Genomic DNA, 18,948 nt, shown 5'->3' on the forward strand with positions numbered 1-18,948 from the left:
AATATAGCATGCTAAAGAGGAACACTATTTCTGATATTCTGATTGAGCCTTTATTAAAGGTATCTCTTAGGGAGCAAATATTTTCCTCAATAAGGCAACTTTATTGTAATGTAAGATATATTTCCACCCACTCACTTTTATTATCAGTGTGATTTGGAAATTGAACTTCTATCACTCACTGGCATTTTTCTTTTATTTTTAAAAATATTTGATTATACCTGGTATGTAATTAAAATGAGTAGAATCATTATTATCAGCAGCTATAAACTTTGTAGCTTGTGAATATGTAAACTGAGTACAGAATATTTCAAATGTAATTTGACTTAATATTTTAAAATTTACAAGTTTCTTCAAAATAGAACAGCATTAAAAATGATTGGTTTGTTTTGAAGTCTACATAATCATGAATAAAAGTTATATTTTTCAGAAGAATCTTGACAAGTATAACATGGAGTAGTTCATTCATCCTTAATGCATCATAAAATGCATATATAATGTCTTTTTGAAGCTTTTTAAATTTCAGTTTAATTTTAAACAAGCATTTACATAGATTCTTATAGAATAATTATTTTTCGATAAGAAATATGCTACAGTTAATTATTTATAGATGTATTTGACACTGAGTGGGCTAATTTGCCGAAATAACCTGATAATGAAATTCTGAAGATTGATATCTAACTATCTTCAATGAAATTAAAATCTAGACAGTGGGAAAATGTTTTAAGTCAGTAAATCTTACTTTTCTTGCTTGAAGCAAACATTTACAATGATTGATTCCACATAAATTAAATTGAGTATCTGATAATATAAGTGGGAGAGAATCTTTACCATTTCCTATCTCTCAAGAATGCATATAAAATCTTACCTACCATTATTACAATCTGAGAAACTTCCTGCAAAAATAAATCCTAGCTGCACAACTTATCAGAATGTTCAATTGAGAATAACCCTAGTAATCAATGCTCAATGTGGAAAAAAATCAATATTTTTATTTCTCCAAAACCATCACCCATAATAATCTTTTCTCAAAGCGAGTTGTTTTCTATCTTTGCATACATAAAGAAAAGGTAAATATGAAAAAATAAGGCCTATTATTTAAGAATAGTATTCCAGTGAAATTTCATTCAGTGCTAATTTTTTTCTGGAATATGAAACAGAGCTAGAAAGAATTATCATTGTCCTAGTGGAAAGGTTTAGAGGCCACTATATTACTCTCTTCACATGTGGAGAAATCCCTCATTTGCTGTGTACTGGTGGTATGTGAGTTGTTTACACATGGTGTTTATAATAATGGCAGAGAGACTCCTTGTAAAATTTTGGATTATTATCTTTTTTTTGGAAAGCAGCACCTGTATTTATCCTGTGGTGGCTATTTCGGGATTATATTGTGCACACTACACTTGCATAGAGGCACCCATGAATAATGAACTGAGGAAATGTGTGCACAAGGACATAGAAAGAGACAATACATGCCAGTGGGCAGTTAATGCACTTTCATTTCCATGAGTTAGGGATAATTGCATAATTCATGAATGGCAGAGAAAAGTCACAAGTGTGAATTGCATATGGACATCTTAATATATGTTTAATGGAGTCCCTCCTGTGCTCAGTAAAAGATGCATGTAAACTTGTAGCCAATGTAGTGTGGAATCAAACCATTTTAAGTGGTGTGTAACAACAGGGATAATAAAAGAAAAATCTGCTAAATGTAATATCATTCTTACCTAATAAGAATAAAATATTTATAATTAGTCTAATCTTATTTTTGCTTAATTTCCTGGCATGATGAGTTTTAGCTTTGTGTTGATGGATTTATTTATAGTTTATTTTATGCCATTCATTTTGAGAACCAAAATATTACTCTCATTTTTATTTTTGTGGAAATTATCTTGTGTCATCAATCAAGAACTTAAATTTGCTAAAGACATTCTGATCATACTGGTATCATGACTTACATCGACTCTGCATCAGAGAGGCACATTCTGGAAAGAATAAGGATCTTTGCACTTGCAGCATCTCAGTTGTAGCTGAAGATGTGTCAGAGAAACACATTCTCGACACTTTGGTGCCTGTGGGGTGGTAGATTGAACTATAGTACCCAGTAATGAACTATTCATTGAGAATTACTTTAAACTCTGATATCACTAGGACAGACAAATGAAGTGGTTTAGATGCTTCCAGAAAAAGAGCAGTGGCTTATCCATACTAAAAGGTTTTCAGATAACTACAAAGTGCTGACTTGTCTTATAATAATAGTGCTGATATTATTATATGGGGACTGGGTGTTCATTCATGTCCTTACACTCTTTACACACCATGTATGAATGCTAAATCCACACACCATTTTATAGATCCGAAAGTGTCCCCAAGAGTGATAAATCATCACTCTGAGAAGATGCATTGAATCTGATAGTTCAGAATCCACCTCCAGAATGATTCAGAATCATAATAAAGGACATTTCTCTGCCCTCCTTCAATACCTGTTTTCCTGTGCAACTTCATAAACACGATTTCACTGAGTCCTGCACATCAGTGTCCTGGGTTTCCTTCACACCCTCTGAGTTGCTGTTTAGCTGGAAAAATAACAAAACAATGCAAATTTAAAAAAAATCCAAAAGACAAAATATTCATTATTATATAGAAGCCTCTGGCAAGTGGGGCTTTCTAGGAGCTGTGAAACGTAATCTGTACTGAAGATTCAAATTTCTGTTACCTTCCAGTCCACAATTGTAAACTGTGCTCCTATAAAGCATTACCCCCTACCCCAAGGCAGCATTAAAATACAGTAACAGTTGTGATATAGGGGCCCAGAATTTCTATCTCTGTCATTATGACACCTACCATTTCTTTCAACATGGGAAAGCTCACGAGTTTTCCCTCTCCTAGTAGCCAGCATTAACTAATTGTGCAATTTCCAGGGTTGTGGTTGGAGATTTCTTTCATAGGTGAAGTTACCCCTGTCCCTGGGCCTCAGACAGGTAGTTAGCAGTTAGGATCAGGCTCTTTTGGGTCACTGCAGTGGTGCTCAGTTGTATCTTCAAGCTGCTAGGATGAAATCAGTTGTGACAAAGCAGTAAAGATTAGATTTGTAACAGATACAACCCTTTTGAAGTACTAGCTGCTGATTTCACAGTGGTATTAGAAGTCTTACTGCAGTATTTAAGCAGTTAGGAAGAATGCTGCTTATTAGCAACTGAATTTGGGAAAATAGGATTTGATTGTCTCGAAACAGCAAGAGCAGTGACTTGTGTGATCCCCTTATAACCACATTTTTTATTGCTGTGTATTGGAGTTGGTGAGTTTTTCTTTCCTTTTTAATTTTTTTCTTTTTATGCTCTTTTATTTCCAGGTAAATGTTTTTCATCTGTATGATCCTTGGTTATATAAAGGCTAGCATCTACAAGTATTTTAAATGTAACAGGCAGATAAAATAAATCTGATACACGGGGGGTGGGGGGGGTGGTCCTATACTCTATAGAAGCCAAAGAATCCTGCAACTTCTCTAATATATTTCTCCCTCAAATAACATTTTAATGGTTATATATAAAAGTATTTTGACTTTCATAACATAGTATAAGGTAACCTAAAATATTGAATCCCATTAAGTTAAATATTCCCTTAACTAATCTTTCAAGGACAGCAATAGCAAGACATAAAACAGTTATGCTTTATTACTAAATCTGATCACCTCTAAATTTCCTGTCTTATCATATGTCAGGAAAAGCCTGGGTCCTAAAAATAATGTCTCAAAATTCTAAGGTCTGAAAAAAATGACCACTTAATGAAGGAAATGCGATCTCTACACATATTGCTGGAGAAACAGCAAAGGTTCGACCACACAAAACCCAACAACCACCTTATCGTGCGTGTTATTTAATAGGCAACTTGTGTACACACTTTTTTGTTTTGTTTTGTTTTAATTTAAATGACGCTTCCATGGGTTAACTCCGTGTGAGGCTCGGGTTTTCTCTGTTGATATTTTCTTAGCCCTGGTCAGGAGAGATGTGGCTTGACATGCCCTTGTGTGGTGCGGTGCATGGTCGAGTTTCACTCCGTTTGAAAACCTAGCATATCCCCAGAGGTTCTTATAGTGTGGATTTCTTTCTTTATCTTTTTTTTTTTTCCTATTAAATCGCTCATTGTCGCAAGTGATTGGGCTGCTGGGCTTTCAAAAGAACTTCTAAGAGGTTAAAAAAAGCTATCGTATGAAAGGGGTTCTTACTTTTGCAGACAGAATGCAGTTTGCAGCTGTTTGACTCGCGCCGGTGATATGGATCTGACTGTACACAGTAGAGCAGGAGCCGCGAATGCATCTGGAAAGGGAGGAGAAGGGTGGGTTATAAATTTTAAAAGCGATGCAGATTTTTTGCCATTAATTGGCTGCTAATAAAAGCCGAGTGAATGACTTCTAAGTGTGGGAGCCTGTGTCTCCCTGTATCTGATATCAGGAATTTATACGCATTACACAGTTTTAGTCATTCTGACCACGACTAATTGAAATACAAGGCATACTGATCAAATTTTAGCCTTACCCGGCTGCTCTATGATTTGGGACTGCATGGCGACAAGGTAGCATTTATTACTTATTCTCCATAACACTGCCTGATTGAAATATCTCCCAATGTTGTCAGCGGAGGCCCAGCTGGGCTTTAGGACAGCTAATTAAGTCATTAAAAGAGGACAAGCAATCTAATTCTTGCATATGAAAGGTCCCCCCAAAACAGTCTTTTATTAGTATAGTTTTTAATAAGCAAAGATTTGAATTTCTTAAAGAAAAAATGTAAGAAGCACATTTTGGGGCTTATGGAATGATGCCTTAATTTAAATACACAGAGGGAAGAAATTAAGAACTTGTCAACACACCATTCCAAGGCAGTTTAGGAGGTTGTGTTTTTTATTTTTGATAAGGACAGTGCATGTTTGATTTTTGAATGTTGTTCAAGAAATAAGGACTGACCTAAGTGCTGTTCTTTACATTTGTTCACCTGGTGATTTATTTCTTTACGCTGGTCTCTTTTAGAAAAATTTTTTTTCCTAGAAACACATTATTCACCAACAAATAGATACTATACCATCCCAGGTTTTAAAGCCTTTTGATGTGAAAGAATGGTGTTTCTAATTGTTTTTTTTTCTCTAATAACTACCAAATGTGTTTCCGAACACATTTATTATTTATTAAACATTTATGTTTAGTGTTTTAGTGGGATAAAAATGCAATTTGAATGGATGTGCATTCACAGTACTTGGTAAAAACGAGCCACAGATTAATGACAGTTTAACTTAAATACCAGTCATTCCAGAATGTAAGCATGGCATAATGATGTTCTAATATAAAAACATGAAGAGTAACTGCTTTTGCTTGCCCTCAGATTCTGAATATGCCCCCAAAAGTTCAATACACAGTTTTTCATAATGGGCACTTAAGGTCAAAATGAACACACTAGGTGTTATCTTGAATGCTCAGTATCATTTTCCGTAGTAGCTTGGGGGAACAATTAATTGATAAGCTTCGAATCAATTTTTCTTTTACTTGAACTCTCCATTTCCGAGGTAGAAGAGAGGAGGAAATGCAGATGTATTTATTTTACTACTGTCTATGAATGCATGTAAAAAAACAAGCAAGAAAAATGTTGTAATTGCTTGTTGAATTCAATGAACAGTGAAATCCAATTCTGCTAGTTAGACCCAGTCCCTTTTGCTTTAACCTCACTAAGACTTAGTAGCGCTCATAAACACAATCAATTCGAGTTCTCTTGAAGTAGTGATTGGATTATTGCATACTTGATGTTTTCATTTATTAAAAAGAATGATTAGAAAACTTAACGTGGGCAAAATGATACAAAGTAGTTCAAGTTACAAGTGCTATCTTTGTTGGAAATGGCCTAGAATAGCAAATAGGACCAGGGTTCGAAAATGGGGGAAGAATGATGCTGAACTAGGGGTCTTGTTCTACTTGGCCTATCCGAGGGATCAGCTTTCAGCCCGTGATTGACACCAGACAACTGTTCCTAATCTTCACACTTTTATTGGGGCTCAGCATGCAGAGCGAAATAAGCTACTGCCACTTTGGCAGGAACTATATCTTTTGAAGTAAAATCTGGACAGGCAGAAATTACGTTCTTTATGATACTGGCTTTTGCAGAGATGGCAAATTTGGGGGCTGTTATTGCTTGAACACAAAACTGCGTGTATGTGAATTTCATTAGAAAATGTATTATAGTCTAATGCAATAGTCTAGAGATTAGATCCTCAAATGCCAGTGTTTAATGTACAATAGAGGAAGTTGTGTATTAGTAAATTAAATCTGCAGTCTTTGACAATGGTGCAAGTTTCATGATAGTCTGTGGTAATCAAGGTAGTAGCCTTTTTGGAGGGCGGGGGGAAGGTGGAAGAATGTTGGGCCATACAGAGTCATGCTCAGAGATGGCAATGCTCAAGATAGCATATTTATTCAGTTCTGGGTAAACAACCAGAATTGGCCTATATGAGGCAAGCACCTTACCCCTGTACTACCTCTCCAACCCTAATAGCTAGTTCATATTGGTTTTACGACCCCATTATGTTCAGTGCCTATTCTAGACCTTCTTCTTAGAGAAGTGACAAACTATGGCCCTCTGACAAGCATACTAACAATATACAAACACACATAGTTTAATAGGGTTCAAAGCAGTTATTAAATATTTTACCTAGCACCTCAAACCTTTTTCTCTATCAGAAGCCACTTTTTTCAAAGAAATATTGCTAAAAATAATAAATCTTAGCTGAGCCATTTTAGGGACACATTTAATTTGTCATATGATAATCAGATTAAAGAATGATCATATTCTGGGAAATTGTCACTGTGCCCTTGCCTGGTCTCCTAGATGTGGATTCTTACTCATCAAGGATCTAAGATCGCCAGGCCTTGTAGACAAATGACGATTCACTTATCTGGGTTCCCTAATGGAAACTTCTTGAAAAACCCGATTGCTGCATTGTTCCTGACTGGATTAAAATATTATAAATGATTTTCACATATATCTCTCCCAGGAGAAAAAAATACCCATTATTGTTCTTAGTAATCCTTTAAAACAGAGTATTTTTTTGGTAGTTATTGGCCTGTTATTCAAAATAAGTATCTCATTTCCCTCCCCAGCTTTTCCAAAGTTTACAGTTCTTGGCATACGTTGATTGTAAGGTTTGGAGGTTGAAATACAAATGTAGACCTAACTCAGGTCTTAAAGGAATTCTAGCTCAATTTTAAAATCAGAAATTCTGGAAGGTTTTGGGTAAGCCTGCATGTCTCTTGGCCCCTGTCCAAAAGGAACCTCTAAGACTTTTGAAGTCTGCCCATCACTAATATACACAGCACAGTCTAATCCAGCTGTCTGCCCCTTTTCCTGTTTCCCTTTCTCTTTCTTCACTCTGTCTTGAGGTACCAGGAACTACGTTCCATGGGAGGCACAAAGCAGAATGAATATTGCCACTTGGAAACTTTCCCATACAGCATATCTGGGGTTCTTTTGTTTGGCAGGGGGGGTGGTGGTGATGGAGGAGAATAGGTAATTTTCGTCATTTGTCTTTCTGGTTGACGTACGTTTATACCCTAATTATTCCTACCCTACTTTCAAATTATAAACTCTTTTTAGCTATCAGTAACAACAACAATATCTTTCAAGATTTGTTTTCGGTTTCAACAAGAGATCATACAGTTTTAAAAAGCACTGCAGGATTTATAGATGAAAATAAACAAGTTCAATTTGGGAAAATAAAATGAATACCTTTCATACAACAAGCATTTGTATTGTAGTATTCAACATAGCTATTTTAATCCATCAGAAGTTTAAATTTTTAAGAAAAATTTTACAGTAGAGACCTACTACTCTTTTTTTTTTTTTTAATGGTTTGGGTCACATTTGGTGGTGCTCAGGACTTACTCCTGGCTCTGTTCTGGGGACCATATGGAATGCCTACAATTGGACCCAGGTTGGCTGCATATAAGGTAAATACCCTACTTCCTGTACTATCACTCCACCCCTGAGATCTTCCTATTCTTAATATTAACATATATTTAAAATTACCTTCTCCAAAATATTTTTGTTACAGATGCAGTTTGGGTAACAACAAAAAAATTTAAATTGTAGCAAGGTAAAATCTAGGTATGGGTTGTTAAAAAAAAATCCTTGGAATCTATTTATTATGAAAAGTTACACACTAAAAGCTAATTCAGCTAACTCCCCCCAAAAGCATGTCTTTTATAAGTATCTCTTTTCATCATTTTGTATTGTTCATAATTAGATATTCATTTGGGGGGCATGCATTTAATTGGACTATTTTTGAAATGGACATTCTTGAAATTTTTTGTGTGCCTAACTTCTAAGTAAAAGGATCCAAGCCAATGGATGGGATTTTATGTTGTTATCACAGAAACCCATTAGGTGTCAAGTGAAGAAATAGACGAATGCAGAGAATCTAGTGTGCTTCCTCACCATCTGCCTTATGGGGCTCAGGCTGGGCCATGGAGAGTCTGCTAGGCTGAAGCAGGGAAGAAGTACTGATGGAATCTGCCCTTTCTCCACCATTCACTAGATCCTTTGGTTTTATTCCTATACACAAAGCACTGAGAAATCCTTGTGTGCAGATCATCATATCCATGTCTACAAAGCAGTATTGAGTGAAAGGGAACATTCATAAGCTTAAAAAAAGTAAAGACATGGACAAACCATGCAAAATCCCAAACCAGGTACCATTTAGAAATCTGGCACCATTTCTCCCAGCCCTTGATAATTAGGTTACTAGACATTTCTACTGTGTAGATACATGTTCATATCAAGGTAGAGCAGCCCACTGGGCTTCTGAGAAAATGTCCATTAAGGTAACCTGAAGGTTGAATTTCTTTCCAAATCTGACAGGGTTTGTGTAGACCTAACACTTGATCCTACTGTTCAGATGGAAAAGTAAAAGGACTAAGAATAACCATGACATTCTCTGAAGCATTTGTAGTGCTAGGCCCAATAATCAAGATGAAGTATTGCAGACAAGCAGACCTAGAATATAGAAGGCAGAGAGAGATCCCTTCATAACTGTGGACAAAAATTGAAATCTTTTATTAGAAAATATGGTAATGGGGACAGAAGAATACTTTAGCCCCCTCCTTCCAAAAACAGTAAGATCCAAAAAAAATTTGATTATATTCAAATTAAAATGTGGCATATAAAAATATTATTAAAAATGGTAACAGGGGCTAAAAAGATAGTATAGCAGTGAAAGTTCTTACCTTGCATGCAACTAATCTAAATTCTCAGTCCCCAGCATCCCATATTTTCCCCTGAGCACCACCAGAAGTGATTCCTGAGTGCAGAATCAGGAGTGAACACTGAGCTCTGCTGGGCGTGAGCAAAAAAATAGGAACAAGATCAAGTAAAAATTATAGAAGATGTTTTTGGTGGTATTAATTATAAACAACATACAATACATATAAAGAGTTTCTACCAATCAAGAAATGCATCAATGCTATAGAAAAATGAGCAAGAGATGAAGTTATAGTACAGAAAGTAGGACACTTGCCTTGTATGCAAGCAAATCAGGTTTGATCCCTGGCATCCTGTGTGGTCCCCTGAACACTGCCAGGAATGACTCCCAAGTGCAGAGCCAGACATAATCCCTGAGCATTGCCAAGTATGGCCCCAAGTCAAAAATAAATGAGTAAAGGTTCTAAAGAAAAGGGATACTTAAAAAAGCACATGACACAGTAAATAAACAAGCAAAAAGTCCCCAAAAGATTCTTTAGAACTGAAAAAATAACCTAAATACAATAAGAAAATATTAACCTCTGTTCACTTGGTAGAAATTCAGTCTGGAAATTGCTGATGAGAAGGACAAGTGAGAATGTAACTTGGTATAAGAATTTTTCAGTATATCTGGAGTTTTAGTAAACTAGACATTGCACATGCTGTTAAGACATGTTAGAAAAGGGAGATGATACCAGACTCTACCATGAGACAGTGTAGAAAGATATTGATTCAACACTGGTTTGAAATGAGGAAAATGGAGCATCATCAATCAGCTATTGGGGGCACATTTGGGATTTGAACTGTGGCTCCACTTATACAGATTATATAATATATGTTATGTAATATATGTTACATACTGTACAATACATACATGATGTATAATATATAATGCAGAGGTATATCTGCATGACACAGGTTGCAGAATCAGTGTGTGAGGTCACACAATTTGAAAGCTAGGAATATCATTATATCCTGTTTTCATATCAACACAGACTAGAGGGAGGCAAGGTTGGAAATGCCATGTGAGGTGGCTTTGGAGGCACTTCTGTTTTGCCATACTTCCCTTTTTTTAATAAAAAAATTTAAAATATAATTCTTTAATTGAATCACTGTGAGATACATAGTTACAAAGTTGACTATGACTGATTTTCAGCCATACAATGTCCTTTTGACCAGAGCACATTTACTACCACCAATGTGCCTACTTGCCCTCCTGCCCTCTCCATTGTCTGACTCTGAAAGGGGACATACACCCCTTTCCTTTTTCCTTTAGAACACTGTGGTTTGCAATAGTTTACTGAAGGGGCACTTTTCTTCTTTTCACATCCATGCTTACCCCTCTTAAAGAATTATTTATACTTGTCCCTTATGATATGAGTTTTTGTGTCTGGTTGAAAGCTTAAGTGTACTTTCATGAAATTGTGGAGTAGTGATTTGACAGTTTACTAAGAAACAAATCACCAAAACGATATCGATGCTTGAACTCAATCAAGGAGGCAGGACTAGATGCGGGCGCTGTGACCAGGGTGAGCTTGCAGGTCACTGTCACCTTCTGCTTGAGGCCCAGCAGGCCTATCCAGGCAGGCTGCTATCACAAACACTGGAGTCTTGCTTGAAAACTAGAAAGAGCCAGCCCCTTTCTCTCACACAGCTGCCAGTCTCCCTTTGGTTCCCCAGTATCAGAGCTGAGCAGGGAACAGTGAAAATCCAAATGGAATCCACAGGGTGCCAGCCCTTGAATCATAGGGCAGCGCAGAAAAAGTTTCATGCCTGCAACAAGACAAATCTAATCTGCCTGTCTTTCTTGGTCACCTCACAGGATGCCTCCTTCCTTGTCTTCTTCCCAGACTCTGACAGAGGCTCCCAAATGAATTTAGCCTTGCTGCCCCCCTTTTCAGAAATAAAAGTCCTCAGTGAAATTTACCTCCTTTGCTCAAAAATGTAGCAAGGGTTTAAGCCTTTGTACCTCAATTCGTGGCCATGATCTTGAGAGATATCAGTGTTTAAACAAAATAAAAAAAAAATATTTCCTTTCCATATTCAAACCCCAGAGACCTTTTATTATTGCAAAGCCTTCAGTGCCATCACTTTTTTGTTTGTTAGTTTGTTTCTGGGGCCACACCCGGTGATGTTCAGGAGTTACTCCTGGCGATGCGCTCAGAAATTGCTCTTGGCTTGGGGGACCATTTGGGACACAGTGGATCGAACAGCCGGTCGTCCTAGGTCAGCCACGTGCAAGGCAAACGCCTCACCGCTGTGCCATCACTCAGGCACCAATTTTGACTTCACAAAAGCAATGCAGACCAATGGTCTCCACTTAATGATTCTGTAATCCCCGAACATTTTCCCACGGACAAATCTGTGGATCTTCCATCCTGCTAGATTTCCACCTATGTTTTCCTTTAATGCTTTGTGTTTCTTCTATCCATAAATATCTCTCTGATTTTACCCTTTATTCTACCTTGGATTTTGTGTGTGTGTGTATGTGTGTGTGTGTGTGTGTGTGTGTGTGTGTGTGTGTGTGTGTGTGTGTGTGTGGCCATACCCTGCTGTGCTTAGTGATTGTTCCTGGTGGTGCTCAGAAAACCATGTTGGGTGCGAGGGATTGAATCTGGGTTGAGTGTGTGAAACAAGTATCTTATTCACTATTCTCTCCCCTATACCCCAGAAGACAATGAGTTTTGTATGATGAGTTTATTATATGTTTAGTTTTGGATTACAAATACAACGAAAAGTATTATAGAAAATATTATATTACTCCCAGATTTTAAATGTTTTTTTTATCATTCCAATAGGAATTTTTAATTTAAAATTTTTGTTTTAATTTAAAACATTGTGATTTTAATATATTTAAGCACCGTGATTACACATGATTGTAATTGGATTTCAGTCATAAACAGAACACTACCCCTTCACCAGTGCAACATTCCCACCACCAGTGCCCCCTCCCTCATTCCCAACTTCTGCCTGTATTTGAGATAGTCATTCTACTTCTCTTACTCATTAAGATTGTCATGATAGTTGTTAGTGTACTTATTTCCCTAACTGCACTCACTAATCTTTGTGGTGAGTTTCATACTGTGAGTTGGTCTTTGCGGCACTCATCTCTATTGTCCCTGGGATTAGTACAATAATGTCTTTAATTTTTCTTAAAACTCATAGATAAGTGAGACTATTCTCTGCCTCTGACTTATTATCCTCAGCACAATAGATTTCATGTATAGCCACGTATAGGATAATTTCATGACTTCTTCTCTCCTGACAGCTGCATAATGTTCCATTGTATATATGTACCACAGTTTCTTTAGCCATTCATCTTGGTTAGTTTCCAGAGTCTGGCTATTGTAAATAGTGCTGCAGTAAATATAGGTGTGAGAAAGGGATTTTTGTATTGTATTTCTGTGTTCCCTAGGAGTGGTATAGATGGATCATATGGGAGCTCAATTTCCAGGGTTTTTTTTTGAGAAATTTTTATTTTTATTTTTACCACAGTGAATTAAAAATCTTTCACAGTAATATTTTAGGTACATAGTGACATTGAATCAGGGGTATTCCTACCACCAGCATTGTCCTCCCTCCACCCCTGTTCCCAGAAAGCATCCCATAACCCCCTCCTTTAACCCCTGGGCTGCTAGTATAAGTGGTACCCTCTGTGTCTAGCTTGTTGTACATTGGGTATTGATTCTGTTGTTGTTGGCTTTGGATTTGGTGTTTAAGTCTGATCTTTGTTTATTTCTACTTGATGTTCATATGACTGTTTAGGCTTGGTACCCTCCCTTATTTCTCCTCCAATTTGTGAGGTAGAACAAGGTGGTTCAAGTTATTTGGTTCTGTTAGAAGGAAAGAAGAAAAAAAAGGAGGGAGCAAAAATCAAACAAGCAAAAAACAGGAGGAGTCCTTCTAGAGGCTATAAATGTCAATTTAAGAGAAGAAAGGGGAAAAGGAAGAAAAACATAACAAGAATACAAAAAGGGAAAGAAAACAAACAAAGAAACAAACAAAGAAAAAACAAAAAACAACAACTTGAAAAGCACCACAGATTTTTGAGGAATCTCCATAATGTTTTTCATAAAGGCTGGACTAGACAGCATTTATACCAGCAGTAAATAAAAGTTCCTTTCTCTCCACATACCCACCAGCACTGATTGTTCTTGTTCTTTGTGATGTGTGCCAGTCTCTGTGGTGTGTGAGATGGTTCCTCACCGTTGTTTTGACTTGCATCTCCTGATGATTAGTGACATGGAGCATTTTTTCTTGTGTCTTTTGGCCATTTGTATTTCTTCTTTGATAACATGTCTGTTCATTTCTTCTCCACATTTTTGGGTGGGGTTAGATGTTTTTTCCTTGTTAAGTTCTGTCAGTACCTTGTATATTTTCCATCCTTATCTGATTGGTATTATGTGAATAGTTTCTCTCATTCTGTGATGACTTTTGTATCCTAGGCACTATTTCCTTTGAGATGCAGAAGCTTCTCAGCTTAATATAGTCCCATCTATTTATTTCTGCTTCCACTTGTTTGGAGAGTGCTGTTTCCTCCTTGAAGTTGCCTTTAGTCTTAATGTCATGAGTGTTTTATCTATGTGTTGTTCTTATGAAACCTTATGGTTTCAGGCCCGATATCAATATCTTTAATCCATTTGGATTTGACCTTTGTGCATGGTGTTAGATGAGGATCTGAGTTTGCAAAAATGGTGATTTTTAAAGTAGTTCATATTTGAATTTTAGACATACAATGTTTCAGCACCAATCCCACTATCAATGTCAACCTTCCTCCACCAATATTCCCAGAGTCCATTCCATGCCAACACTGCCCTTCCCAGACTTATTTTTAAGTTTGGTTGTAAAATTTGAGTCTCATGACTTAGTTGTTGTTGACTACATGGCTTGGATATTTAGTTTGTCCATTCTTAACACCACCAATGCACCTGAAACCTGAGTCCCCTTGGCCCACCTACCATTATTTCACATTTGACCTTTTCCTCCATTCAATTTCTTTCCTTCTCCCTGTACTCTGGGACCAGATGTATTCTTGATAACACCATTTAAACCAGTGCAATTACCTGCAATATTCCAGTAGGTTTTAATAATGGAACCATTAACTACAAATCAAGTTCTAGATCTCCTTCTTAGAGGATTTTGTCTTTACACTACAGGATTTTATGGTGTACCCATTATGTGCTTATGCACAGAGTAAAATTATTTAAGTAAATACTCCTTTTGAATATTTTCATCTTTTGGGGGGGTCGGATCATACCTAGCAGCGCTCAGGGGTTACTCCTGGCTCTATGCTCAGAAATTGCTCTTGGCAGGCTCCGGGGACCATATGGGGTGCCGGGATTTGAACCACTGTCCTTCTGCATGCAAGGCGAATGCCTTACCTCCATGCTATCTCTCTGGTCCCTGAATATCTTCTCTTAAAGAAACCCAGGGAGAAAAAGATGAGAATATAGTTTAGCAAGATCAGGTAATCCAAAGTACAGAGTTTGTGTCAGGGAAGTACTTCGTGGAACTTATTCCCAAGAAAGGATTTTATTTTAGAACTCTAAGTATAGTTGGGGACCATATTGTTTTGATAACACCCAAGAGAAGACTCAGAATATAGAAGAATCATTTGCATATTGAGGGCAGAAATATTAGAGCAAAATGACAGCCCTAGCATGATCAATAACACACATAATTTTTATTTTTATTTTGCTTTATTTCTTGGCCTTGGAAGGAAGATATACACCCACCTAGAAAATTCTTTAAGATTTTATACCACTTAAGAGATGGGAGTGGGAATGTGGGGGTGGGGAGGGAGAAGAGAGAAGATGCTAGCTAAACTCAGTGACTAGAGGGAGAGGTTTATAGAACAATAATTTAGCCTGAGAGTGTGGAGAAAAGTCAAAGGGAAGGAAGAAGTTTGGAAAAATGAATGTCGGTGGAAAGGAAAGAAAGCATCATGATTAGGGAAAATGGGAGATTGGTGTTGCTTATACCATGCAGTCTCTTCTTTAATTTTCTCAGTCTGTAACTCTCCCAAATTTGAGAACTGATTGCTGTCCAAACTGGTTGCCGAGAAAATATGGGGGAATTTGTGGTTAACTGAAAGCCAGGAAATGATTGTTGAACTGATTGTCACATTCTTTGTATGAACTTATACTATGACATACTTTTGAAATATTAAAGAATAAAAAGATGAGTCACTGGCTAATTTTAAGTTGTCTAGGTGTTTAACCATTCATCTATTGAGGGGCATCTAGGCTGTTTCCATAGATGAATGGTTAAAGAAATTATGGTACATATACACAATGGAATATTATGCAGCCATCAGAAGAGATGAAGTCATGAAATTTTTCTATACATGGATGTACATGGAATCTATTATGCTGAGTGAAATAAGTCAGAGGGAGAGAGATAAACACTGAATGATCTCCCTCATCTATGGGTTTTGAGAAAAATGAAGAACATTTGTGTAATGATTCTCAAAGACAAAATAGAGGAGGGCTGGAGGGTCCACCTCCCGACAAGAAGCTCACCACAGGGATCGTTTGGTGCAGTCACAGAAATAATTGCACTGAGAACTATCATGACAAAATGTGACTGAATGTGGTAAGTAGAAAGCCTGTCTAGAGTACAGGCAGGTGTGGGTGGGGAGGAAGGACACTTGGGATATTGCTCATGGGAATGTTGCACTGGTGAAGGATTTTTAAAATATATATATTAAAAAATAAAAAGAAAAGAAAAGAAAAGACAAGGCCTCCCAATTCTTACCACAGGCTGCATTCTTTACACTGACTGTATAGAAAGAGGAGGTACAGTAAATGTACCCCATAGACACCTCAACACAAGGCCTTTTGCCTGGTCTGTATTGTGAATTGGGGACCAAAAAAGTTGTTTAGGTGTATTTCATGCTATTTGGAGACAATGTTAAATATCAAAAGGTATCATACTACGCTCCACAATGAGCATTTTGGAACATGTGAACAACAGAGAATTTTAAGTTTCTGTCAACTGATGTAGTGCTTTCTAGTTCCAGAAACTGAATTGCACATTTTGTTATATAGACCAAGACAGAATTGATTCCACTAGTATAGCCAAAATCTCAAAGAGCATCCTGAAAACTGGATATAGACTCATCATAAACTGATGTGTCACACTACAAAAACATCAGTCTAGGAATCTGGTGACTGGGACGATGATGCAGTTATACAGTGCATGTTATCTTTGGTTGCTGACTACTGTTGGAGGACAATCTAGAAAGTGGTCATTACAAGAGTGAATTGCACACTCTCTACAGTGGGAGAATACACTGGATGACCAGATTAACAATTTGCTGGAACTTTCTACTACTGTTTTTTGAACTTGCCCCCATGCTAAGTGAGAGGCTATCCTTTACCTGGGTCAAGTTTGAAGGGAAATTGTACTGAATTATGAGGCTGATGAATTGTTATATTTTGATTCTATTCCCCTTCTTCTCTTGAGGTCTAAACTCCCAAGGTTAAGATGAAGCATTTGGTTCCATTCTCTAATTTACTCCCTTTTCAACCACCATTCCACAAACATCTTATCTTCTCATAAAAAAAAAAACAAAAACGAAAAGAAAAACAAAAAACAAAGCTACAGACAATAGGGAACACAATGCCTTAGTCATGTTGGAATTTTATGCTGATGGAAACAATACGAACTTTCCCATTGAAAAATGTTTCTTACAGGGGATTACTCTACTGGGCCCCAGCAGGGAATCCCTTGTGTCTGTGGAATAGCACTCTCATTTTTGATGTAATGCCCATGTGATATTGGAAAGTCACAACTTGTCCTAAGCTGCATGTAGGCTTTAAATCTCTCTTTCAAAGCTCTGTTTATTTTCATTAAGCCTCTTCTCTTTCTCTCTCTTTCTCTCTCTCTCTTCCTGTAAAACTCAGGGATATATTTGTGTTTAGAAATGTCTAACTCTGCCTTTCTTGACCATGGGCCCCTCATGTAGATGGGAAGCTGGGAAACATGTGTGAAAGGGCAGAGGTGGAATGAGGCATCTAATTTGAAAGCTCAGCTCTTGGTATAACTCACAGCACAGAAACAGTGCCAGGATTTTTTATTTTGATGCATGGGTGAGGTGGATGGGGGGTGATGAAAAGAAAATGAGCATCAAATTAGTAGGGTAAGATTTAGGAAGAGAAAAGTCTCTTTTCTTTGCACAAAGTGCTTTAGTGAAACATCATTTATTGGGCATCTGTGACAGTGATGGTGCAAATATACTCAGGGCTACAGGCTTATTGACTTAAAAAAAACACAAAAGACTTGCTTTGGTAAGTCTAGATGCTAGTTTTTATAAAATACCAGAAATTAATCTTTTGGCATGTTTGGCCAACTTGAAACAAAATAAAATGATAATTTCTTGTCATTCTTACTTTGTGAGAAACCATCAGATAGATGTTTTCCAAACTTATCTGGCCTCCTACCCCCTTTCAGAAATAAAATTACTCAGATAAAAAAGGGAGGAGCGAGAGAGCGAGAGTGAAAGAGAGAGAGAGGAGAGAGAGAGAGAGAGAGAGAGAGAGAGAGAAAGAGAGAGAGAGAGAAACTAAAATGTTTGTCCCAGAGTGGATGGGGGAGTGAGAGGGAAACTGCGTACAAAGGTATGGGGAAATGTGCACTGGTGAAGGATGTTGAACATTGAACATTGTATGACTGAAGCTCAGTCACAGAAAATTTTGTAACCGTGGTGTTTAAATAAAGAAATTAATTACAAAATTAATCAGCACACCCCGGAAAATGTACCTTCTTAAAGTGAACACACAGGAAATGGGCCTAGTTTCACCAGAGGTTTCTACTGACCTCCAACCCAGATCTCTTCAGTGTTTCTCCCAATCCAATTTGAGAGAGACTATAATTGGCCTATACTATTCCAAATAAAGAAGACTATATTTTCTACCTCCCAGAATAGAAATGTTATCAAACAAATTCCATGATTGATAGTTGGGGCCTTGTGGTCTTTAAAATAACACATTATTACTCTCCTCTCCAGGATTGAGCAGAAAAAACTCTGAATTATTACTTCTGAGAAAGTTCACATGCACAGTACTTTAAAATTTTTATATGTGTGTTTTAAATTTTTTTATAGTAACCTAAAAGCAATAATACTTTGCTTTGTTGAGGAGAAATCAATGCATCACATCATCCCCCACCCCCCGCAAAGTAGAGGACATAAGTGATGCTAGCAGAAAGAATATTTTTGTGATCATTCACCGTGGCTTAGGGTTAGCTCCACAAGGTTAAAGTAATAGGTGCTTGAACCAGAGTGCTCTCATTCCTTTTTATGTTTGATAAAAATTAAACACCTTTATTAACATATTCGTTGATTATCTCCAAGTATGATAGTTGTTACATCATGACAGAGAAAACTGAGGTAGTTAGAGCTGAACAAAACTTATTCTTTGTTGCTCAAGGATGAATTTATTAATTCTTATTTTTTACTATCAAGTGCATGACACAATGCTAGTCATACTAGCAATTTCATTTGATAAGATGATTCTCAATATTAGCTATAAACTCTCTGAAGGCAGAAACCATATATGCCTTATTCAGAACTATATGCTTGAAATGAATAGAAGTTCATGTTTGTACTGGCATATTATTCACATAGGGAAAAGTTGAGACCCAGATTGCTTAAGTAACTTTCCTGATATCACAACCC

The 18,948-nt window shown here is 37.0% G+C and overlaps 1 non-coding gene across 1 annotated transcript; it reads left to right on the forward strand.

Annotated features, from left to right (window-relative positions):
• Window positions 1–16,008: 16,008 nt before the first annotated feature.
• Window positions 16,009–16,142, forward strand: LOC126028792 (small nucleolar RNA SNORA51). The gene has a single exon (XR_007502505.1). It is a non-coding gene; the product is annotated as a small nucleolar RNA SNORA51 (small nucleolar RNA).
• Window positions 16,143–18,948: the final 2,806 nt, after the last annotated feature.

Source organism: Suncus etruscus, chromosome 14 (assembly GCF_024139225.1).
Source record: "Suncus etruscus isolate mSunEtr1 chromosome 14, mSunEtr1.pri.cur, whole genome shotgun sequence".
NCBI lineage: Eukaryota > Metazoa > Chordata > Mammalia > Eulipotyphla > Soricidae > Suncus > Suncus etruscus.